Source organism: Sebastes fasciatus, chromosome 20, assembly GCF_043250625.1.
Source record: "Sebastes fasciatus isolate fSebFas1 chromosome 20, fSebFas1.pri, whole genome shotgun sequence".
Classification (NCBI taxonomy): domain Eukaryota; kingdom Metazoa; phylum Chordata; class Actinopteri; order Perciformes; family Sebastidae; genus Sebastes; species Sebastes fasciatus.
The window spans coordinates 6737823-6764564 of record NC_133814.1 but is presented as its reverse complement, the minus strand read 5'-3'; the positions used below and the strand labels follow the sequence as shown (position 1 = coordinate 6764564).

The following is a 26742-nucleotide window of genomic DNA, read 5'->3' as shown; positions in this document are numbered from 1 at the left end:
TGGTAAATGGACTGGCATTTATATAGCGCGTTTCTAGTCTTCCGACCACTCAAAGCGCTTTACACTACATGTCAGCATTCACCCATTCACACCCATTCATACACTGATGCAAGATGTCAACTTTGCCCATCAGGATCTAATCTAAATACTCATTCACACACCGATGACTATGCCTTCGGGAGCAATTTTGGGGTTAAGTGTCTTGTGTCTCAAGGACACATCGGCATGTGACCGGAGGAGCCGTGCATCGAACCCCCAACCTTCCGATTGGTGGACGACCTGCTCTAACCTCTGAGCCACAGCCGCCGATAAATGGTTTAAATAGTTAACTAAAAGTAATGGATGAATGGATGGAATTAGTTAGCTAATAAACAGATGAAATAGTTAGCTAAAAGTACTGGAGGAACTGTTGTAATAGTTATCTAAAAGCAGTGTATAAATGGTTGAAATAGTTAGCTAATAAACAGATGAAATAGTTAGCTAAAAGTAATGATACACTGTAGAAATAGTTAGCTAAGCTAAAAGTAGTGGATACATGTTTGAAATAGCTAAAAGTAATTGATAAATGGTTGAAATAGTTAGCTAAAAGCAATGGATAAATGGCAGTAAGAGTTAGCTTTAAGTAATGGATACATGTTGTAATAGTTAGCTAAAAGCAATGGATAAATGGCAGTAAGAGTTAGCTTTAAGTAATGGATACATGTTGTAATAGTTAGCTAAAAGTAATGGATAAATGGTTTGAAATAGTTAGCTAATAAACAGTTGAAATAGTTTGCTTAAAGAGATGGATAAATGATTCCAATAGTTAACTAAAAGTAATGGATAAATAGCTGTAATAGTTAAAAGTAATAGATAACTGTTGAACTATAGACTGCTATTGGATAAGTGGCTGAAATATTTAATAGTTGAAATAGTTAGCTAACATGTAATGGATACACCATATGGCTGAAATGGTTATGTCACAATGAGTACGAACGCAACCTTTATCAAAACATCCTAAACTTTAACATTTCATGAAAATATATTGTAAAAATGTTCACTTTTATGTAGTTAATAGTGTTAAATAGCATCCAGTTTGGGTTAATGAAGTGGTGCTTGAGTTCATCCGACAGGGCAGTTGAAAAAAAAAACCTAGGTTGGGGAACACTGGAGTACAGAAGATCTTATTACACCTCCAGTATTATAGGAGCTGAGCCGTGAATTGGCCAGTCACGTCTCCATGGGTGTGCATTTTGAAAGTCTTGGCATTGAAAGAGAACAATCTGTTTTGGATGAACTGGCCAAAGCAACAGATCACACAACGCGTCCCTAAGGTGCTGAGGGCTCTTTTTTTTTTTCTCTTTTTCTCCTCCTTTTGCACACACATGCACACACACACACTTATGGACGCCCACACCACGTGTACAACCTCCATATACACATATATTCTCCAGGCCTGTATTTCACACGGCCCGGGGACAGGCAGCAGATTTGCTTGGCAAGCTGACTGATGCCACCAGCGATGTTAAGTCACAGGCAGGGAAAGCTCATGCTGGGAGCACATTTGTGGAACCCCCCACCCCCACCCCCCCTCCCCATCCACGTGCGCCATCCACAAACACACACACACACACACACACACCCAACTCCACCTCGTTCTCTCTCTTTCGCCTACGGGCCTCAGTATGGCCTGGCTCGCTCACCACCCTGCCCCGAGGAGGTATGGACACATTGGCAGCCTTCCCGTCGCTCACCCTCCCATCCTCATACATACATATGGACACACACAAACACTGCACTCGTGGACAGGCTTACAGCCCCCGCTCCCCCCCCCCCAATGCTGCTGGGCACTGGCCCATGGATAGGGGACATGTGGCTGGGTGAAATGCGTCACGATGCTGGGCTCTCGCTCCAACAGATCTTGTGCCTGTCTGCCTGCCTGCAAATTACCAGCCTGGAACGCCTCACAAAAAAACAGAGAAGGAGTTTTGTTTTTCCACCCTTCTGAATGCAGCAATCGGCCCTGCTCTCGGCTCCCCTCGGCTTCTGGCCACTGTTGCCTTTTCTTTCTGTTGGCGTTTCTTGTCTCTTATGGCAGTATAGCTGTTTACAGAATTTGTTCCTCTTTCTACTCCTGGTGTTGTTTTTTGTTGCGGTTTCAAGACGATTTCTCACCATTTTCCCCAGAGAGTAGCGCAAGTGTGTTTCCGTCTCTAGTCATTACCAGTATGTACGCATGCAACAGGCTTAGAAGGCACCGATAAATATGTTCAGATTGCTACACTGAATGTATTTTGCTCTGTGAGTTTGGAAGTGAGTCTACAATTGAATAAGAAATCTCCTTCCTTGGAGGATTTAAACCGGGAGATCAACTGTTTTTTTGTTTCAGGGAAGGTCGTGCTGTTTTTATTTATTTTGCCCACATATAACCTGACATTGATAGTGGAAGCTTCACACAGCTAGAACCGCCTCAGTGTCAAAGGAGAGTCGAGTCAAGGAGAACACACTGATTGAATACATCATACCATCGGTGAGACTTTCTTTTTCTTGCTTCGAAATCTTTGAAAGGACCTAGCCACTGAAAACTTATGTTTTGAGTACGAAAGGTGGCTCTGAAAAGCTTGCTCCTTGAAAGGCAGGAAGACAGCTGTAGTCAACTTGCAGTTGGACAATGGTGACCCAGTTTCATAGAGTGGCACTCAACATCCAAATCCACTCTGATGTCTGATGTTAAATATGAAATGACAGCCGGCAGCCGGATAGCTTAGCTCAACATACAGTAAAGACTAGAATCGGGGTGAAACAGCTACTGGTTGCTTGGCAACCTCACAGCGACGACAAGGTTGAAGGCACGGTCACACAGTCGTGTCTAGAAGGGAGCCCGCAAATTGCAACATTTGATCTGGGATCTGCAAAGACTTGCAAAAACCCTCACGAGACTCGCTGCCCGACTACCTATCCTAAACTCAATTATTCAAGGTCAATGCCTAACGTTAACTATTCGAGATCAATGCCTAACCTTAACAATCTCCCGAGAGTTTCCCCACTTTGCAGGCTCCCTTCTAGCCACTACCCGGTCACACGTGCGCAAACATTCCTCTCCCGTTCACTTTCATTCTATGCGAGCGAAGGGGCGAAAAAAACATTCGCTTCCGGTGCCATGGCAAATTTGCATCTTAATATTTGCGTGAATTTCAATTTTAGTGAACTTTCAGGCGAATATCCCCCTCATGTGTGACTGTGCCTTTAAGAAAGTCACCCGCTCCCGGCCAAAAAGTAGTCCCACACAAATCTGCAAATTATCCGCCTTACACTTACGTTTTTTGTGAGAATCAAACAAATGAGATATAACAGTTTAAATGGTTAGCTTTATAGGTGCTGGTAGGTGAATTTTGTTACCTTTGGACAGAGTCAGGCTAGCTGTTTCCCTGTTTCCAGTCTTTATGCTAAGCTAAGCTAACCAGCTGCGGGCTGTAGCTGCATATTTAGTGTAAATACTAGGGATGTCATGAGAACAGATACTTCGGTAGCAAGTCGATGCCAAGATTCTGAAAACGTGAGGGTACTTGAGCGTCTAAAATCCAAAAGGACGCAGTAAACTCATTATTGTGAACAACAAATCTGCGTTGAAATTGGCAGGATGAGAGACAGTTAACGTCAGCTGTTAGCCGCACAGTCCTGTGGAGCTAACAGCTGACGTTAATGGAGGTTGCATGGAGTTTCATTATGATGCATTCAAGTTCTATTTAGTAAAAAGAGTGAGAATAAAGGAGTATTAGGCGAAGGTAAATTATAACCTTATCATGATGTGTTCAAATGTAATCCTGTTTTTGGCAAGAAACCTGATTAAATCCAGTTGTTTGAAGGAGATGTTTTCACAACAATATCAAATAGATAACAGAGAGGGAATGATGACCTGTGTTTATCGCTGTATTGAATTGAGTATTGAGAATTGTAGAATTTCATTGGTATTGGTATCGACTACTACTACTTTTCTGGTATTGTGACATCCCCGGTACAAAGAGAGTGGTATCGATCTTCCCATCGAACTCTCAGCAAGAAAGCAAATGACCATTTTTCTCAGAATGTCAAATTATTTCTTTCATCAAAACATCCAAATAAACTTCTCAAACTACTTCTGCAATATAATTTGTGTGCCCACTCTCGGTGGTTTAGTGAACCTGTTGACTCAATATGGAGATTTCAATTACTTTCCTGCCCGTTCATTGGCTGCCCATGTTTAGTCTCATGCATATATGCAAATGCACAATTTCAGTATCTTCTCATCAGATCACAGGCAGCAGCATGCCACTGTGTCTGTGCACAAAGCAATTTAATGAGGTTCATAATCCCAACGGGCCTTAACTTATTGGAAAATCAGGGAGCACATTAATTTAGGCGGCTGCCCAGTAATATGTAATATACAGTACTCTGCCTCTGATGAGGCATTCAACTTTACTCAGCTCTTGTGTGCAGAGCTCCTGCATGCAGATTTAATACTTCCCTCGAGTGTCTACCCGCAGCCTATAATCATACAACTCTGTACGTCTTTGCACATATGGTAAACATCTCCAATCACACAAGAAAGGTACTTTTGCACTATAGAGATACGGCAATTGCGTGGAGTGCTGCAGCGAGTGGAGGAATAGTAATTCTAGGGAAGCGTAAGAGACAGCCATCCAGTGGGAGAGGTACCTTTAGATGTCACTGTCAACCTCACCAGCAGGCTGCGATTGAATCGGTCCCCCTCAGGAATCTCGGGAAATGGAAGCGGAGGGGATGTGAAAGCGCCTTTTTTTTCTCTTCTCCTTCCCATTCTGATATACGGAGCCTGATGGAGAGTAGTCGTACATGCCAAGTCTGAAAGATAGAGACTGAGTGGAGAAATAAAGTGAGGGAACAAAAAAAAACCCGAGACGGGTAGAGTGCAAGCGGAGGACCAGAGATGAGAGAAGAAAGATTGTGGAAAAAGAAACCCACAGAGGGGAGGCTGGGAGTGTTTGGCGAAAGATGGAGTGAGGAGATCTATACGGAGACCATCGATCTTTCAGGCCTCTCCTGATATGAAAGTGGGGAGACACAGAGCGGATAGGATTCAGACAAAGCTCCCTGTTGCGTTTCGAGTTCACAATGGCACAGCATTGGACTGTCGTGACGAAGTGGGCTTCGATGCTTTGACATTCACTTAGTCCTGAATTTAGTCCCCATTTCCTGTAGCAACATCGAGTATTTTACATGTCAAGTGTGAACAAACAGTATTGATGTGAATGTGGCAGGTGCATCAGTCTCGCATAGTGTACGAGTGGAAGATGAGAAACATTGATTTCTTGTTGCCGGTAGACAATGAGACGGCAACGGATATGTGGATGGAGAATTGGAGGCAGCAGAGACAATGGGGTTTGGAGGAGTGTGTATATTGTATGTTTGCATGAGTGCGTATGAATTGGGTGTATGGACAGGTTAATTGGTGCTTGTAAGCAATTCTGAAATAGTTTTCTCACATATTTGGTTACTGCCAGCTTGTTTTTAGGGGAATTCTGGTTTATTACTACCAAGGTCTTGTTTGCATAGTTGTAACGATTCTTCATGGTGGTAATAACATTAAAAGCTTATTGCTGAGATCTGGGAATATGGCAACAATACTATAACAATATCCCATGGGACGAGAATCATGAGCAGTCCGACGATCAGACAAGATTTAAAAGGTACCGTTTGTAACTTCTTACACGTATAAATCGTTCTATAAAGCTTCTGTAGCTTGTAGACGCCGACAGTAACGTTAATATTGCCGTTGCTTAGCAGCGCTGTTCTCACGACTTAACCACTTGAACGCAAAGCATATTGTGTACACGACTTCCCATGTTTAAAACACGAGCTTGCGAGTTTCATTTGAAGGCACCAGATGTTGCATACCAAACAGAACCTCCTGTACCAAAAGGTTCAACACGAATACACGTACCGTTACACCCCTAGCTCCCCGCCGTAAAAACAAAACCCAACTAATAACGGATGGTGATGAAACAGCCTTAGAAACACCTCAGAAAAGCAAAAAAAAAATAAATTACGTTGTTGGAGAAACATTTTGCTGTCTGTTTGTGAACTTTAATCCGCAGTGGCATTTTAAAGGTGCAGTTTGATTGACGTTTTAACAATGCAAATATAGGTCCTTTTCACAGCGGCCATTTTGACAAGTCATAGCAGGGTAAACACAGGTGTAATTGATCAAATGATTATGGTCCCGCTCTATTTAGTGTCAGCCATTCCAGTGAGCCAGCATGCTCAATACCAGGGTCCTGGCCCACCTGAATGGAACAGGGACATAATTAATGTTATTAGTGGTTTACCCTGCAATGTCAAAATGGCTGCTGTGAAAAGGGCCTATTGTATCATGTTGAGTTATTCACTGTCCAATATGCAAAAACAGTATACTAGATAGATTACTATGTACTGTAGTACTGTACAGTTCGTATATAGTATTTTCGATTGTACCTCCAAATATGGTGGTTTGGATAATCTAGCTAAACTGGTGGCTTATAACATGTCTGGTCAAGTTAAGTCTTTAAGTCTCAAATCTTCATTTTTGTACCTTAAATCCAAGTCTACAACTCTGGTTTCTGCCGTTTATGCCCATTATGTGCATGTTTGCATGTAAGGGTTTGTTAAAGCATAATGTGCGTGCTTTTATCTCTGCACTGCCTGCATGGCCTTGAGTGCAAACATTTCACTTGGCTGCTTCTCGTGTTATTTCAGCATCATATTGAATTCCATCTTGCTCTACCTGAGTCATTTAGTCCAGCCGTATGTTTGTATCGATTTTAATCTGCGCCCTCAATACATCCACTTCCTCTTTACTTCTTTCTCATCGTCTCCTCCCCTCTCATTGTGTGCATTGTTCCACCAGGCTCTGCCCTGAGATCAACAGTTAAAATCATAAATGATGTATAATTAATTCCACGCAGCCGTGCCTGCACAACAGATTAGATTTATGTATGACTGCCTCCCCTGACCCACAATATTTATCAGCAGGTACCTTCCTAAATTATAATGCATCCCACACTTTCTGGGTTCTTTTGTGAATGTGAAAACAAGCTACTTTGCTCTCTTTGTTGGTAAAGTTCGGCTGAAGTCTCTGTGCAGCCCTGTCTCGTTTAGGAATTCAAAGTGTGTGCTTTGATCAGTTTTGTAGAACACTGACCGTTCACTAAACCCCTCTCCCAAACAGTGATTGTCCAATCATAGCTTAACAACTGTAACTATGAAGAAGACGAGCTTTAGATTTTTTCCTCAAGTTGAAGCAGGGTAAGAGAGATATTCTGCATTTAAAGGGTTTAGAGGTTGGTGTCTTTTTTTTTTTTAGCTCTTACCCGCTCTTCCAGGTTCTGTTCGAGAAAACCACATTCAAAATCCCATTGACATTTGTAACTACGCTAATAAAAATACAGCCCTGGAACTATCTCAACAGTATGTTACGTGGCCCGCTTCACGTGTCTAGATAAGGATGGTGTTTTTTTTTTTTTTTAATTATCTAATATTGTTTTTTATTGAGCATTTTTAGCTGCCTTTTTAAAAAAACAAAAACAAATAAACTTTATTCAGAGCAATTATAATACAGTTTGTCGTAGGGATATGAACTTGCATTTCCCAATAACAAACTAATCAGATTAAAACAAAAAAGACCAGCAAGGCAATATTGACAATAAAATAAATACATAAAAGTAAAATATTACATGAACATAATAAAAAATAAATATACTTCTACCTTTAAAGGTGCTAAATGCGAGATTGAGAGCATTTCTATTGCCTCCACAAGGCTCTCAACATGGCGTCAGCTGAGCCGGCGGCTTGCAGCTAACGGTGTTAGCAGAGCTAAACAGTGTTAACCCGGGGGTTGGGTGGGTGCTACGTTTCCATGATATCTTTACATACAGCAAATTAATGCTCTGAATATTGTATAGAGAACCTTTAACGAACATAAGAACCACTTTTTTGAATTTAGGGAACTTTACACTTCGGCAACCCCAGCCCGTTACCCGAAATAGCGCTACGTTCACCAAAAAAAGAAGGATTAGTCCTCATGCTAAAAAATACGTCAGAGGCAGCATTTTCAAACTTATGGAGCTAACTTTAGCTCAATTAGCTAGCTAGAGCAACAGCTGATAAAATGCCAGTGACAGTTGTCATTTAAAGCCTGCAAAATTGAGGGTTGCAGACCAAAAATGAGAAGCTGCTTTTGTCAACCCCTAATCTCTGTGGGCAACGGGACAATATTTTGGTATCTGAAGTGTTCCGGTTTATGTTTGTAGTCCGAATAGTATTGACCGATCACGTTCGAACAGGCTGTGGTTGATTGCAGTTAAACAGTCCGCGCGGAGAGCAAAAGGGGCATTGGCCGATATGCAATCTCGGAACTATCGTATAACAATGATTTAGCTTTTTATTGGTTTAAAATTAGCTTGTAAACTTCTGAAACAATCCGGTCGTACAGGTCGTCTCACAACTCCAATTCCAGTCTCAAGTCTCAAGTTGCTGATCGGACTGTAAACAATGAGCAGCGCACGGAAAAGGAAGTCTTGGCCCAGATATCCACTGGCTACACCCCAGAGATATAGCCCCTTGCCCCCAGAGGCTTATCCGTGATCAGACTGATAGCTGATGGGTTATGAGATTGGTCAACCTGTCTGAAATCAAGGACCGGTTGTTTCAGAAACAAAGTTTTGAGTGGTAAATCTGCCTCCATTGCAGCACATGTCATGTCATTGGCAATGTCAGTGTTTTCCAAAATCACTATCACGTTTCCTACACTTTAGCAAAACTATAAAAGCGTATGTATTGTGAAGCAAACTCTCTCCCCCCGCCATAGATGAGCACAGCACAATCCATAATAGTAGCAAATAAAGCAAAGTGCAGAGTACAGCGCAACAGAGGCTGCCAATCTTCTAAGTGATAATCTGTCTGTTTATGTCTTGTTTGTGTTAATGGGTTTATTGATGCTAAAATGCAACACCTTCAATAGCCCATCTATTTGCCAGCAATGGCACAGTTTTTCAGCTTTCATACAAGCCAGTGTTTGCAAAGAAGATTATCATCATTATCTTCAGAGACACGTGTTTACGGCGCACGTCTGCGACCTTCCAGACATCAATATCAATAGTGAGAAAAAAAAAATCAAACACATGCTGAAGTATTCTTCACCGGCTCCTACACTGCAGCTCTAGCAACGCTGGAGTGAAGGTTTTTAATATCAGTTTCTGAATAAATTTGTAACGCGTCTTAAAATTTGTATTGGTTTGAAAATCAAAATACAGTCATGAAGCTGCAGCACAAGCTTTGCTGTGCCAACCAACCGCTCCGGCCAAAAGCACCATTACCATCCCCAGCATTAGCTCGGCCCTAAATTATTTATTGTTTTCTGATTGCTAACCGACATCTCAGGTTTCTCCATCGCCACGTCCGCACTCCTACACCGTCTGCCCATCTGCGGTTGATGGAATTCCAAGACTTGCTTCATCCGCGTGCACGGCCAGCCAGCCAGCCAGCCAGCGCTGCACAACATTTGTTTATGGCGGCGCTTATTTATTTTCTGGGATGATTCGCTAACAGCAGGCACAGGGCACACAGGTTGTTGGAGGTAATGAGCAGGGGAGGGAGAGATGGGAAGAAGGAAACAGGAGAGGATAGGAGAGAAACAGAGAGCGATGCTAGCGAAATAACCGTGTTTTTATGGAGGATAATTTTCCTCCCCAGAAGGCAGTGATTGGCATTAATTACCTAACAGGTGCTAACAGCGATGAATCTCATAATTAACCAGTTTAGATTTAGTTCATTTGGGAAGACATGAGTATGAGGCGGCTGGGTGCAGAAGTGTGTGTGAGCATGTGTCGGGTGTGTGTGCGAGGAGAAAGCAGAAGTGAGAGACAAAGACGTCTGAGAGATGTACAGTATGTACAGTAAGTAGGCATGCAAATGTGTGCCTTTCTGTGTCTGTGTTGTAATTTCACGCGTGAATCATCCAGACTGTGATCATTTTGTGTCACACGGAGCTCTCTCGTGATCTCCATCTCGCAGCTTGGACAAAAGTTATCAGCTATCAGAGCTCAGAGTTTGTACTTGAATAAAATGTGTGTGAATCAGCGTCAGACCAGTATAATCAGTTTGCCATCGAATGTGATCATTTAAAAGCAGTCATTTTTGCCATACTTCCCACATTAGTGTGGAGTTTTTGCGACTCATTTCTGAGGGTAAAACCTTCGTCTGCCTGCAAAAAGCGTCTGCACCTCTTTTGGTTTTTAGAGAATGAAATCATCATGAAATCATTTGGGGCAAGTGTTATAAAAAAATATCGGTTATACGTAACATGTAGAAATCAACCTTTCCAAGTCATTCCAAAGATGCTGGAATGGGTTGATATCTGGGGGGGGACTGTGCGGGCCAGTGAAGCGACAGCAGGAGATCTCTCCTTGGAGGCATTCGGTGACATGACAAGTGTTGTTCCATGGTGTGTTATCATGCCGGAGGGGTCCATCCAAGTGTGAATAAACTGTAGCGAAGAAGACTAAACTTGCTTGGCAACAATATTCAGATATGCCATCCTATCAACGGGCAACCTCCGGGTCTGAAAAGTGAAGCCAATGCGGAAGTGCCCTAAACTTGCATTCTTTCTAATAGCCAGCAGGGGGCGACTCCTCTGGTTGCAAAAAGAAGTCTGATTGTATAGAAGTCTGTGAGAAAATGATCCTACTTCTCACTTGATTTATTACCTCAGTAAACACTGTAAACATGAGTTTATGGTCTCAATCGCTAGTTTCAAGTCTTCTTCAATACAGCATGATGTTCATTTAATACATTATGGTCCCATTTATAGTCAGATCGACCATAAAGCATGGGATGCTTTAGGGTGTGGCTACCTTGAGATTGACATGTCGCTACCAAGGCGTTGTCAGGGAGTTGTCTGCGTTTTCGTTTCACAACTTTAACCCTTCCACAGTGTGTTTTCAGTTTATAAAAGTTATTTGTAACACATCAGCCCCCTAATTATATCTTATTCAGCATTCGGTCGTACTTATTTCCACCCTCTCGTGTCACTTCTGTTTACAAAAAACAAGATGGCAACGGCCAAAAACCAAGATGGCAATGGCCAAAATGCAGAATTTGAAGCTTCAAAACGGCAGTCCACAAACCAATGGGTGACGTCATGGTGACTATGTCCACTTCTTATTATCATTCTACGCATCCTGTTAAAACTTGTTGTTGTTTACACCAAAGAACGAGACTGCAAGGTAAAATCTGAACCAGGATGCAGATTCAGGTTCCTATGCTTTGGATTTGACTAAGATACTTTTTTTGCACTCCTCAGTGGACTACATTTGATTTGTTTTGCCCGCTGGAGACACACGTTCTTGTTCTGCACCCAGCATGGGTTTTTGTCTTGATTGAGCTGCAGCAGCCTAGCTGCATAAATAAGTGCACTCTGATTTGACCTTCTTTACACACATTTTGAGTTGGATGTGATTTGTCAGGTTGTGGCCTGTCCAGCCCGGTCTCATCAAATGGCGTATGAATGACACCGCAATTTGTAAGTAATTTCGCAGGCAATAACAACGCCATTCTTGCTTTTGGCGTGTCATTTCGCACCATGTAGTCCGTACTGACTGCGATGTAAACACGTCCATGTGAAGAAGCTACGCTCAGAGCTAAGGACGTAGAATAACAAAGTGAGAAAGACTGCTTATGGTGGGGGACTTTCAACCAGGAGACCGGTGTTTGTGATGTGAGTCAGTGACATTGGTAATGTGTTTTCCGTTCTTATGTTACGTTGTTTGAGTGTGTATATTACTTAGTTCACATACTTATTTTAAGCACAAGTATGTTTTTTCTAAACCTAACTAAGAGGTTTTATTTCCTAAACATAACCGCAGCTGTTTCAAGGTAACGAAATGGCATTAAATGATGAAAAAGCAGTTTCACAAACTTTAACCCCGCGGTGTGAAATGACACGCGGAAAAAGCCGCAAATGCGTTATCATGAAACGCGGAATGTCCTTAAAATGTCGTGCTAATTATACGCCTTCCCATGAAGTCTGCTTTGCAAGATTCTTCACATTCTCCGTTCACCTCACTTATCCACACACAAGCTGATCTGTGATCTGTACTTTTGAACTCACACCAGTCTGCAGATTATTGAAACTTCCCAAAACAACAATCATTTGGGTGATGGTAGAATCAACAGGCCTATAGTCAACGATCTTGCCTACACCAACTGATTCGAATACACTCACTAACACTAGCCTAACTGATGCAGAAAAAGGCTGGTTATGTGATGTATGACTTGTTAGAATATGAGATCAGTGTCAAAGCAGAGATTGTTCCTTATAAACCGGCACCTCACTGTATATGTGGCCAAGCGTTCGTCCCCTCTGTGCTTCTCGCTTTTGGCTCTGGGTTCGTTTTTGGAGGGCTACTGGCAGTGCAGGCACTGCCCAGCGGGGTAGGGTGTAGGGTGGTAGTGGGGGGGTCGTCCATATGGGGATTTCCTTATGACCCACTTCTTACCCCCCCCCCATGCTGTCACACAGAACCCATCTCTGCCTCTCCGCTCTGCAGCATTCGTCAAGTCTTTGTCTGCTCGCACTGGTTCCCTCACACTCCCCTGTTGCCAAGACACGGAGCGGCGGCGCAGGAGAGCTGACAGTTACGCTGGCACTCTGCAGGACCGCTGCCTCGCAACGGAGGACCCTCACATGAATGCTGTAGCAACAAAGGCACACGGAGAAAAAAAAACGCATTCACGCGGAAAGCAGCCGTAAACCGGACGCTGGGCGCAAACGCCCACGCGAGAATGTGCACCCACATGTGTGCATACTCGTACAGTTCATCTACTCAATGTATGCTAACGTTTCTGTTGTTCTTTGTACAGCTCTTGTGACCGCCGTTTTGCTCACAAAGTGACAGCAACACACGCACTGTACACTTTGCACCCTGCCAGCACTTGTGTTCTCCCGTTTACAAATAGAGCAAGGCAGCCGGTCCTTCTTCAGTAACCTACTTTTTCCCCACTCCCCTCTCCTTTTATTTTATTTTTGCATCCCTAACTCTCCGAGGGAGTATGGATGTCTCGCTTGAGTCAATTCCTGCGGCGCGGGCCATCAATAAACGCCGCGTTTAGTTTATATATCGCTAATAATAGAACGTCACCGAGGCATCTTTTGTGGATGAATAGACAGGTTCCCGCGGTGGAGTGTGGGATTCACTCACAGGGCTAATCTGTCCCTCTTAGCTCGGAGATCCCTCGGGGGCCTTCTCCGAGGTTCCTGAAAGAATATTCCGCTCGAATTTTGCATCTTTCATGAGCTGGAGGAAAGACGAGGCGGAAGGTATCGGATGCCCTTCTGTATCTGTGTTCCGAACGCAGTGAAAGTGCGCTGACCTGCTCCTTCTGCGGGGAGACAGATAAATACTCCGGAAATCCTTTTGACAACAGATGGACTGAGGGAGCAGTGGGATTGAGAAAGAGGAGGAGAGATGGATAAACAGGTACACAAATAACAGTGTGCTGATATCAGACGGGCATATGGCAGAGACAGAGAGGAGAGATTACTCTGAACACCGAGCATCTCGATCCGGGGCCCCGCGGAAGCCTTTCTCCCTATTAGTAAACCCATGTTGCATCTACAATAAAGCACCTAATCATGTTCAATTAAAGCCAATTATACTCATGCAGGAGCAATGCACAAACACACATACTCCAGAACATAGCAAAGCAACACAGGCTGATACTGAAGATTACCCCCAGCGAGCGAACAGAAGGCAAAAAATCTGTGTTTTTTAGAGGAGCGTGAGACAGATTATGTCCCTCACGGATGCTATTTCTGCAGCCTCACTCACTTTGACTCATTGATGTGCTGTCTTGTGGCTCTCAGGAAGGACGGGAGAACACGAGAAAAACAAAAAGAGAGGAAAGGATTGTAGTTCTTGAGGAAACTTCTAAATGTCATGAAGCTACAAGTCTGCGAGCAAAAAGCAGATCACGTCTGCAGATGATGATAAAGCATTGCGTTATCGAGCTGTTGTGCTCGGAGCCGATTCTAGAAAGTGTGTAACAAGGGGTTATTTGTGCCGCCGCTCTCTAGACACACACCTAGAAGCTCCTTTCTTTGTTTCGCCAAACAAAGGAAACGGTTAATTGCAGTCTGGGATTGATTAGATTGTTCTGATGCCGCGTGAACTGCACGCAGTTTAAGCCGTCACCGCTCGCATTTAACTCCTGAATTCAGCAATTATTGTCAAACATTTCTCATCCTGCTGCTGGCTGGCTGGTTGCTGAGGGATGAGCGGAGGGGAAATCTGCCTACTGCCCTGTCTTGTCTTCGCAGGGCCAAGAAAAGCCCCTCACAGCTGTGCTCCGATACTTAAACCTGCCAGGGATTCAGCCCGAGGGCCAGGTGCAGCAGACTAAAGCTTTTAAACATAAAGCTTTAGTCAGCGGAGCCGGAGGAGCAGACTCTGGGTCAGAGACTGCAGGGGAATAAATTCTGAGGTTAGGTTTAATTAAACGCTATCAGCGATCGGGATCCTGCCTTCAGCACGTCTGCTTTGTTATGATAGAGTCTGCTGGATTATATCAGTTTAACCTCTATTTAAAATCAGATATTGCCATAACCAATTGCTGGTGTTATAAAAATGTTTCTTAGAGCACAGGAAATTCAAATTTATGACAAAGTATGATGCGTTGGCATCAAAATGCTATTTTCCCCGAGCCCTTCTAAACACTTTTTCCCACATGACCTGACGTATTTTTCTGCATGATGACGCTGCTACATTTACAGTATATACATTCTTATAGTCAGTGCATTAACGTCACATACAGTAACTTAGATGGCGGTCGGTGTGCTCCCAGTATGGAGAAGCAGACAGGAGTACCGGCACGGAAGCTAAGCAATGTACTGTTGTGTGGACGCCACGTTATTGCGAATCCGAAAGTCACACAATAAAACAAACGGACTAACCGACCGATGCAGCGGTAGACCAGCAACTCCTGTGTTCTGCGAGGTAAAATGACCGTTTTTGTGAATGGAAATATGTGAAAATATTCTAAATATAGCGTACACTGCCTACAGTACACTGATACTGATTTTTTTAGGTGGCTAAAAGACGTTTTTTTCCGCTGCTCCCGTCCACAGTTGCTTAACCTCGCTGTCCTTTCCGACAGGGAACTAAAGCAGTTATATATCTCTTTCTTTAATGCTACCGTTCACAAAAGACGTCATTTTAGCACGCAGAACGCAGGAGCATACATACAACCCCACCTCAAGAAATCCAAATTAACACTTTCAGTAATTTCCAAACTGTCAGTTAGTGCTAGCATTCACATTATTCATAGCCTTAATAATTAGCTTCGACTAGCTGACTTTGGAAACCTACGTCACTGCTTTTTGCAATGGCTGCGTGGGCGTTTCCATTTGAAAAAAACGTAACAGGATGCAGACAGACCTGCCACAGATCTGTAAAACTGAGTTTCTCAACAAAGAATCACACAAAAAGCACCACTTCAAATCTTGTGTTTACCAGAGACGAAAAGTTTCTTGGAAAGAAGTCATTCAGCATGAAAAAAGCATAAAAAATGACTTATCGACTAAAGAAATCTCAGTCGACTAAGACCAAACGACCAATCAGTCGACTCAGAGGTGGCAGCCCTACCACCAAATTTCATGACAATCCATCCACGAGTTGTTGAGACATTTCACTCACAAATATTCTCATGATGGTACTGTCAGGTGATCACCAAAGTCATACGGTTCATCGTCTGGGAACCATAAATGTTGGTGCAAAATTTAATGGCAATCCATCCAATATTTCATACGGTATTTTAGTGTGGATCAAATTCAACTTAATTCAATACATGCACAATACAGTATAATGGCCTTTTTTACAAAGCAAAGTTAGCTGCGGCTTAATATTATACTCTATCAGTTTAAATCACATATGTTTTGCTTTACTTTTGTCATCTTAAATACCATAACTACCTGACAGGCTCTCACAAGCAACCGTTGGAAAGCAGTGTCCTGCCCGTCTCTCTCCGGTGGTATCTGGGTTGGCCCCGCTGACATGTTGTCAGAGGTGTCAGCCCCCCGTGGAGACACACATCATTATCATCACCATCTCCCACTGCCTCCCTCCCTAGATGTCTGTCTCGCTTTGTCTGTAGCAGCATGTTGCCCTCAGTTGATGGAGCGGTAGTCCCACTGCTGACTCATAACACTGGATGAGAGTGTGGTGGGGGGAACAGTATTAGCCCAGTAAGTCATTGTGGCACTGCAGTGGTAGCATCCTGCCAATCAGAAAGCTCACAAACAAGCTCTTGAAAACTCACAATGAGAAGAAAGAAAAAGTTAGACAAACAAATAAAAGGACTTTGGCCCCGTTTAATTCATAAACAATCAGGCCGTGACTTTAAAAATGGAACATTTCTCTGCGAGAGAGAGAGACAGGGGATCATTGAGAAAAAACAATAGGCCCAGATGTTATTGTGGATGCTCTGTTGCCTTGAGTGGTGCTTCATCATCATGATGAATAAGGGGCTCCTCTTTGTCAATCATGTGCTTTAGTGGAGCAGGTATTTATTTCTCCGTTTTCGCTGTCTGCCCCGTCTTTCTCTCTGTGGCCCGGTGACTGATGAGCCCTGTCACGGGGAGGAACACCCAGTCTGTAGCCACCGGAGATGACTGCCCGAGGCACTTATGAAATAATGTGATGTTTTGAAATATCAAGAAAATTCTTTGACAGGTGAGCGCGTGGAGGAAAAACATGCACCGTCTCTTGCTTTGGCTGAAATTAAAAGAACGTACAAAGGAGATTAAACGTTTGTTTTCAGGCTTAAATCTGACCTCCGACCACTCTTTGTAGCGATGCACCTGTCTGCCCACACCAAGTACTGATCTAGTACCAGAGCTATCTTTTTCTAAAATCGGCATACATCACTACATTGAACTCACTGGGGGAAATCTTTATGTAATGTAACATGGGTACAGGCATTACAGTAACAGAATATTGATTCATATTTGTTCAGCGCTGCCTAGTTTGACCGTTTGATCGGAGTTCGCGAGTGATTGACAGCTGCCTCCGTTGAATGAACGGCCAATAGGAACGCTCTCTCTCTGAAATGACCTGGGATTGGCCAAAGTCTCTCGTCACAGGCTAGAAAACAGAGCCATGAGGACGTGCAGAAGTCTAGTTTTCTCTCAGAACACCTGAATTACAATATGATAAGGTTATTAAAGGTCCCATATTGTAAAAAGTGAGATTTTCATGTCTTTTATATTATAAAGCAGGTTTAAGTGCCTTATAAATACTGTTAAACTATCAAAATGTTCAATATACGGAGCAACACACACAGCCCGCATTCAGAAATTGTGAGTTTGAAACAAGCCGTTAGGATTTCTGTCCATTTGTGATGTCACAAATATACAATTTTTAGACCATTTCAAGGTTTTAAACGTAAACATTCTAAATGTGTCCCAGTTTATTTCCTGTTGCAGTGCAAGGCCTATATAAAGGAGGCTGGGTCACGCGTCATCTCTCCGGGGCTATAACACATGTGCAGTAAAATTTGCCCAATAATGCCAAAAATATTCTGCCTACTGCCGCTTTAAGCGGATCGGGCTTCAGCCGGGTTCGTCTAATCCAGGTTAAATACAGTTTCTTCGTCAGTGTCATTCAACCAATCAGTTACATACGTTATATCACAGATTTGAGCACCACAGGCTCATGTTAACCTGACATAAAATGATCCCAAAAAGGTCCGCTGAGACTTGAAATTCATGAAAAAGAGAGCACTAGTATTGGATTGGGAATTGGTATTAGCAAATACCTTGAGTTCAGGTTTCTGCTAACTGGTAAAAAAAATAAATTATTCTTGTCGATATGAAACTGCAGTTTTATTTGAAAGAATTCAGCTGCTATTTCTTTTCCAAACAACTTTTTTTGCCCATTCTGTTTCCTACTACCTGATGTTTTCTCCCACACATCTGTCAGCGCTCAGCAGCGCAGAGGACTTATGGTCTTAAGCGTCTGATAAACAGGTCTCGCTACCCGGAGGTGTTATTTGGCATTTCGTTTGCTCGAACGCCCTTCACGTGTGAGTTGCTTCCATCCACTCGTGCGGCGCAAGATGCCACAAGGTAGATTCTATTTTGCCCGTTTAAATACGAGTGTGAAGTCAGCTGCAATGACACATTATGATGATGCCGTTACAAATGGATGCCCCCATCTGCTACGGTTTAGGAGTTGGATGCAGATAATAAGATAAGGCAACCGTCCTAGTATACAGTATGTGTCAGAAGCAAAAGGGAAAATAATGGAATATGTTCAAAAGGAAGCATCTCAAGGGACAGCGACGGTCATTATCAGAATTGTTCCGACACCGATATCTGATTTTTTGTATTCCCACACAGCTTACTTTTAAAACACTATTCCCTTGAACTGAGATATCTCTACTTTAAACAGGCCTTTTATAGATATCAGAGTGATATCTTACTATTGATTCAGTCACTAGCTTTAACAATGTCCTGTGAGACTCGAGTCGACGCATTGTCCTGTGACAAGACAACGCGAGAGGGAAATGGTTGTTGGATCCTGTTGGGAAAGGTTCCTCTGTGAATAGGAGAGGGAAAAAAAGATGAGAGGAACAATAGAAATCGATAGCACTTCAAAATGAGGAAGGTATGACGGAAGGCTCTAATCATAAAAGGGGTGCAAACGGAAGTCATTGTGCCTTCAAAGGCTCAGGGAGGAACAATTAAGGGTAGATAAGCTATTCTCTCCGCTATCATTCCTCTCGCCGCCATTTTCCACGACAGACTTTTCAATAATACGGTTTCTCTGCATCACACTCCTATCTGTCTAATGGTCAGCCCTCATGAGAATTACTCAGAGAGATATGTGATCGCTTTTGGAATGGAGTTGGCAGCGCACGCTTTCTCTGTAGCCCATTTTCTCTGCATCTCTCGAGCATTTCACGACACACTCCCCCTCTGAGCTCCATCTCACTATCTCTTCCTAAACGGGAGTGTGCTAATGCGCTAATGAGCGAAGACAAAGCTAGCAGCATATGGTGATGATAATGAGATGAACAATGTTTGGAAAACAAGGCCATATATAAGACTGGAGGATCTGACACATTGGAGAAGACGGAGAGAGCGAGCTGTGCACTGAATGCCGTGCAGCAGCCTTACGGCTAAGCTACATGAGATATATTATTCATGGCTATGCACGCCCAAGTCCTTAAGGCAATATTTCTGGGCAAATAAATGAACGCTGGTGCCAGTGACATGCTTTTAATATCCTTTTATCATATCGCAGATGCTTAGCTTTTGCCACCAAGTGTTCTCATGCTCTGAAACAGTAAAGCAGTGGTTCACAACCCTTTTTTTCCCCCAGACGTACCCCCAGAGCTGTCAGAATGAAACATCTGTCATGTTCCAAATGTGTTTACAATTGTTGATGTTATTTAATACTTTTAACTATATAAAAGTGGATATTGTTACAGTATCTTTTCATACAATTTAACGGTGTTTTTGGCTTAGAAAAGTTTGAACATGCAACTAGTGGCAGAAGCTAGACGCTTCAACCATTTACTTTAAGCTAACCGCTTCAACCATTTATAGCCTACGTTACTTTTAGTTAACTATTTCAACCAATAGTAGCCTACATTACTTTTAGCTAACCATTTCAACCATTTATAGCCTACGTTACTTTTAGCTAACAGTTTCAACCAATAGTAGCCTACATTACTTTTAGCTAACCGTTTCAACCATTTATAGCATACATGTCTTTTATGTCTACTATTTCAATCATTTATAGCATACATTACTTTTTGAAAACTATTTCATTCATTTATAGCATACATTACTTTTTGAAAACTATTTCATTCATTTATAGCATACATTACTTTTGGTTAACTAATTTATTTCAACCAAATACCCGTTAATTTTAGCTAACCAACCATTTATCTGTTACATTTAGCTAACCATTTCAACCATTTCTCCATTGCTTATAGTAACCATGTATCCATTCTAGCTATTTCAACTCCATATCCGTTATTTTTTAGCTAACTATTTCAACCATTTACCTTCAGCTTTTATCACCATTTATCCAAAAGTTAAGAGCTGTGTATCCATTACTTTCAGCTACCTGTTTGTTTCTCTGTTGGCTTGCTAACCAGTTATCGCATTTCTTTTTGTGTTGCAACTTGTGGTTTTCAGGTGTAATAGCTGACTTATGTTTTTTTGATCGGATTACAATTCTGTATTTCATCAATTTAGTTGAGGCACTATACAATCTTTCCACCTATCCACTGGCAACTACAGAATTGGGGGTACAACTACCCATGATTGGGCATAACTATTCCAAAGTAGGCCACTCAGTGACTTTTGAAGCATCTCTAAAAGCTGTATGCTGTCTGCTTGACTGGCCTTCTTTCAGGCGGTAAACATCGGTGTCAGATAGTTTCTATCTGGGAGCTTTTTGGCCCTTACACTTCAAACTTGCCCCCCACTGCTGACAGTGCCAGCAGGTAGCGAGACCCACGGAGCCCCAGACATCTGTTCTGTTCTCGCTGTCTCTCTCTTTCATTCTAGCAAACTTTCTTGTTTATATATATATATATAACGATTTCGATGAATTTTCTCCACTGTGCCCACCAATCACGTAGGCGTGACCTTACGCGATCGGTGGAACACGCCTTCCTTGCTCAAGCCTCCACATGAACTCGCTCACCTTATACCGCCCACCACACAAAGGGGATTTTACACCCGGCTCGCGCCAAAAATTCCCGTGAGCTCAGCGGTCGCATAGCGAGGGCCTCTGCTCGCTCTGTGATCCTCGCCGTCCTCCGGTGCTGCAGGAGAGAGATATGGGCCGAAGGGATGAGGTCAAGACGGATGCAGCGCTTTTTTTATGTGCTGTAAACAGACAGGAGGGCAAATAAAGAGGAAGCTCTCGACTCCCGTCTCAACACAGGCTCACACATAACCTGCTTACCATTTGCAGTGTGACTAAATATGCATATGCAGAGAAACAGAGAGTACCCCACACACTCCTACACACGGGATGTGTGCACACTGTCACATGAGGGTGAGTGATTTGGACGAGTCAAGAGCTCTCAAAGCCGCATCATAAATACAGAAAGCCTCACAAATTAGAGACCGTTTTTGGTCTCGGGATGCATTTCTTGGGCACAAATTTTCATATAACTAGGATCACAGATGTTAATCATCGCTCCCATTTTCACAAAACAAATGTCGCTTTGGACAACGCACACATGTCACCTTTCATTATCAGGCTCCATTTACATAGGGTTTTCATTGTCGGCGTTGACTTTTGTGTCAACATCTCTTTAACGTCAAAATGCTTTTGCTCGGTTATACCCAAAGATGACTCACGAAATTGCTCTCTTTACCAAACTGGAACAAGTCTTTTCAATAAAACATGCACGCTTTTTTGACAACGCTTGACAAAAAGCCGTTGTGGATGTGACCTAGAACAAGCTAGGAGGAGTGCAAGCAGACACGTGAAGAAGAGATGAACAGACAGACCAACGGAGCAGCAGGCAGCATAACATAGGTTGCATAACAATGACTTTTTCAGTACAGTACAGCCGGCCTGCCTGTTGATATGTGGGCGCGGGTGACTGCGGGACAATGCGAACTCGCCGTGTGCTGCAGTGCAAATACTACACGAGAGAATACTGTTGCCATGACAAGAGAGAAAGGAAGAGAGAGAGATGGGAGAGAGGGTTGAGTAATGACAGAGAGGCAGTTTTGCAGCTGAAGAAAAGAAGAGGGTTTATCCATTTGCAGAGTGAGGAGAAAGAGGGAATAATAGATGAGTCAGCTGCTTACAATTTTTCAGCGGCGAATCAAACAAGCGGCGAAATTACACTGTACAGCCAGTAGCGATGGAGTCAGGCCAAGCATGAGATAGAAGCACTCCTACATACATGTGCTCTGGCTCGCTCTTGATCTCTCTCTTATGTTTTTTTCTTCATTTTCTCTTGCACACACACATCTATACAGTACACATCAAGGGACACAGATGAATGCGTTGTCTACCCTATTTCAGCATGTGGCAGAACGGAATATATATTCTTGTCTGGGACATGAGAAAAGAGCAGATACCACGTCTGCCCCCGGGAGGATTGCCTCACCGCTCCATGCTGGATGTCTGGCTTCCCACGGGGGAGACGGCGCGGCGGCTTTGAAATCACTCTGTTTTTTGGTGCCGTATGACTCGGCCTCGGCGGCGTTATGTATGCACACTCATGTTGCGCGTTTGCTGACTGCACTGTCTGTTACCTGGCGGTCATAAGCTCATCATCCACGCGCTGTCTCATCAGCGCGGTCACACTTAGTGTAATCCTGACATCCCCGCGCCTTCGCCCTGCAGGGTGGATTCATGTAAATGTCTTTTTCTTTAACATTAAAAATAGGGTTCAAACGGTGGCAAATGCAGGATCAAATCCACTGCTTTTAGCCTTAATTCCTTAAGCAGTACCCTTTGAAGACTTCATACTAGGGCTGTCCTCGACCAAAGAAATTCTTAATCGACTAATCGATTAGTTGATTTTATCGACAGATCTGTAAAACTGAGTTTCTCCACAAAGAATCACACAGAAGCACCACTTTCTCATAAGTTTCTTGGAAATAAGTCATTCAGCATGAAAAAAGCATTAAAAACCAACTAATCGACTAGAGAAATCTTAGTCGACTAAGACCAAAGCAACCGATTAATCCACTAATCGACTACGAGGGGGCAGCCCTACTTCATATCAATAAATTCCCTGTTTCCTCCTGACAGTGTAACATAGCAACGATTCAGCCAATTTACAGCCTCTTTTACAAGCAGCCAGTGTTGTGAGCAGGTCTTACGAAACAAATGGCATAGAGCTAATGATAAATCTTTCATACTGGGCAGCAGTAATCTGGCAAAGCCAGACGTCCATCTTGTCAAGCTCACGGAGGTCTGAGGTAAATCATAATATCTGACCTTTAGAAGTCTTCTGGCAGCCATTCAACTGGCTGTGAGATGGAAAAACACACCTGCCTATTATATGGAAACCTGGTGCATCTGGACAGATTCAATTATAAGGCAGAAGTGCGGATTCTCTACTTTGGTGGGAAAATACAATAAAAACGTTTTCTTTCATGAGCAGTTCTCAAAACTGACATGGCATTCATTGAACGTGACTCCTACACAGCTATATAGCAAATATTAATTTTTCCAAGTTAGTGCGATAATCGAAACTTTTCACACCAAACATGCAAGCAAGGCTTGAGACCACCATTGTTTTCAATAGAGAACTTAACAACTAAACAACTGTGTTCAAGTCTAAATTTAACTTTGACCTTAAAGCAGCAGTAGGTAAAATGTTTTTGGCATCATGGGGCAAAAATTCCATAATAACCTTTCAGCATATTGTAATTCAAGTGTTCTGAGAGATAACTAGACTTCTGCACCTCCTCATGGCTCTGTTTTCAGGCTTTAGAAAATCTAGCACACGACGGGAGACTTTGACCAATCACAGGTCATTTCAGAGAGAGAGCGTTCCTATTGGCTGTGCTCCGGTCATGTGACTGGAACTTGGCGTTCCTTCAACAGTTTTCACAATGGCTGCTGCGTCACAAACTTTCTCATTTTACAGCTAAACAGTACACTACAAGATGATTCTGAAAACATTAGAGAGGAGAAATAGGCATTAACGTAACATAATATTGATTCATATTTGATCAGCGCTGCCTAGTTTGACCGTTTGGTCGGAGTTCGCGAGTGATTGACGGCTGGCTCTCATAGACAGCAGAAGGTCCCAGTGTTGGATTGCGAGATTTAGAAGAAATTACAGAGTGCAGACGTTCAGTTAGAGGATTGCACGGCCACTTTTAAGAAATCCCAAGCATCCACCGCCAGTCTTTTATTTTGAAGGCACTGAGAGGGTCCCAAGAGCAGATTATCAAAATTTCATTAAGAATTTTAAAGGCCTTTTGAATCTTTCATTTGAAAAGTCTTTATACAAATGGGACGAATGAATGAATGAATGAAGGAATTCAATATTAAGGATTAGCTCCACCTGTTGTATCTCCATAGAGTACTGCAGGTTAGGTGATCACACGTGTGTCCATCTATTTTGTCTGTAATCGACATACTGCACAGCATGTCCATTACAGTATGTGAGATATGTTTAGCAATGTGTATTTACTGAGTGCATTCAGGCTCTCAGTGAAATTAATCTTTCTTGTAGCACAAACCTCAGTGCAATCTTTGTTTTCAGATGAACATATCTTCTGGCCTTTCTCATAAACACAATATTCTCAGTACAATCAGGCTCCAAACAGGATAAGACCTATTGATTTGGTTCACCTCATGACCTTTAACCAGGCATTTTATACAACTATCATCTATTCAGCACAGCTTGGCTCTGAAAGCACCAAATACCTGAGATGATTAGACTTTGGTGGAGGTTTCTATTGAGCTCTACTGAGCAATTTTTCTCTTCAAATTGAAAAATTGAGTACATCAGCTTTTTCAATGAGCTCTGATTTTTGCCTTCTTGGCTGCTACAAATGTATTGTTATTCTGTTGCCAGGACTGTTAACCTGAGGGGGAGCCGGAGGGAGGGTGCTATGCTTCTGTGACGACGCCGTTGGTCAGGGCGGGGTTAGCAGTGAGCTAGCCAGTGGGGCACGTTCACATGCACTAATATGCTCTAAAAGGCATGCGAGGTCGGCCCGGCTATCTCAACAAAGCACAGAGAAGCTCATATTTCAACACACACAGAGGGAAAGTGACTTCATTCTCTGCTCAGGTAGACATTACTCCACATATCTTTACATAGCAAACAGTTGTTTGATGCTGCAGTGGGTAGAAATGGAGCAAATATGATTAAAGAAAGTTATTTTTATAAAACGGTCACTATTGCCTGACAGTAGTGCATGAGACAGGTAATCTGAAAAAAATCCACTGCTCCTAATGGCCTCTGCAAGATTTCACAGACCGCAGGAAAACAACCAATTAGAGCCGAGCTGGAGTCTTGCCGTCTCTGAGCAGCTGTCAATCACTCGCGAACTCCGATCAAACGGTCAAACTAGGCAGCACTGATCAAATATGAATCAATATTCTGTTACTGTAATGCCTATTTCTCGCCTCAAATGTTTTCAGAAACATCTTGTAGTGTACTGTTTAGCTGTGAAATGAGAAATTTTGTAACCCGGCAGCCATGTTGAGATCAGTTGAGGAAATACCAAGCACCGCCCACCAGCCGGAGCACAGCCAATAGGAACGCTCAATAGGAACAATTTTTTTTAAGCCTGAAAGCAGAGCCATGAGGAGGTGCAGAAGTCTAGTTTTCTCTCAGAACACTTGAATTACAATATGCTGAAAGGTTATCATGGAATTATTGCCCAATGATTCCAGAAACAATCTGCCTACTGCAGGTTTAATGCTCTGGATATCGTATAAAGCACCTTTAAAGCTTTGTTGCAATGTTCAGTAAAAACATAGTAAGAACCAGTATCTCAGGATGGCCTTCTGTGGCTGAAATATTTAGTCATAAATGTATATTCGGATGACGAGAAGCATTGTTGTGGGATCATAATTTTTGTCTTTAGTTTCCATTTTGTTTGACCTGATACCTAAAAACACAATGGGCTTGTAATTGTCATAGCTTGTCAAACTGATTCCCAACTATATCCCTTTCTTTGTTTGCTGTAGTCCTAATCTTGGGGAAATACTCCAGTAGCAGAAATTAAATCTGGCTGTCACTGGAGATAGTTACAAGATGGCAGTGACCTTAGAGAATCAGTGTGTTTTGGTTCAGCTTGGCGACCACACACACCAGCAGACTCCCTTTCATCATCCTGATGGGCATCCCGGTGACAGCTGTCAGTCATCCTCTCATAGAGTGATGATGTCATCAGGCTGCTGTGTTTGTTTTCACTGTGTGTGTGATCCTTTTCACTAAGATCAAAATACAGGGATGAGAGGTTTTTAACAAAGACAGATCCTGGAGCAGTAGTAGCAGAATAGCTGGATCTATTTTTTTGTATCTCTCGAAATTGCACGAGGCGAGGTCTGCAATTATATTCATTTTGGCTCAATGTTCCATCATCTTTGCCACCCTTGTCAACCGAGCGCTAACACAGTGTTTCTATAAACCTGAAATAATTATAGCACTCTGTAAGCAAAGAGAACAGGAGGAGAAGAGATTGTGTATTGTTTTGCACTCTGGAGCAGAAGTGTATTAGAGTAAATAGCAGAGAATTAGCAGTACACAGCATTAATCCATGTCGTGGATCGTATGCATGAGCAATAGAGCTACATTGGCAAAGACTGCTTCTTCTTAAGGAACGATTAACAGCGAGTTTTATAGACTGGATAGCTTAAAATGTTTTGTTATAATGTGATAAACTGTAGAAAATGTGTCCGATAAATTCAAAAGCACATCTATTATAACCACAAGTCCTAACAACACTGCTTGCTGCAATTTCTTGTCTCATCATTGTTACTTTAAGTCTTTGTGAGGTGTTGAATTGCTTTTGAATTTGGTTCACTGAAACTTGGTTTTCCATTGAAAATGGATGACGTATTGTAACTCCAACATTTTTAACAGGCGCTGGATAAAGCAGTGGGTATAAAAGGCAAAATCTGGACTGGAACACTCGCTTTTATGCTACTGTGATAATTAGTTGTTATTGTAATACTTCACACCATCATGGAAAAG

At 42.7% G+C, this 26742-nt stretch overlaps 1 protein-coding gene and 1 long non-coding RNA gene across 5 annotated transcripts in view; one reads left to right on the top strand and one right to left on the bottom strand.

The window, feature by feature from the left end:
• The window catches only part of LOC141758872 (uncharacterized), a 174452-nt gene that overhangs the window by 13258 nt on the left and 134452 nt on the right, over positions 1-26742 (bottom strand). Inside the window, exon 4 of one of the 4 annotated variants that reach the window (XR_012591973.1) lies at positions 4675-4853. The exons of the other annotated variants lie outside the window; for them this stretch is intronic. This is a non-coding gene — a long non-coding RNA (uncharacterized LOC141758872). The remainder of the gene's footprint in view (positions 1-4674; positions 4854-26742) is intronic. 4 annotated transcript variants of the gene reach the window in all.
• shisa9a (shisa family member 9a) overlaps positions 1-26742 on the top strand; it is a 71860-nt gene that overhangs the window by 14381 nt on the left and 30737 nt on the right. The gene's annotated exons all lie outside the window — the stretch shown is intronic.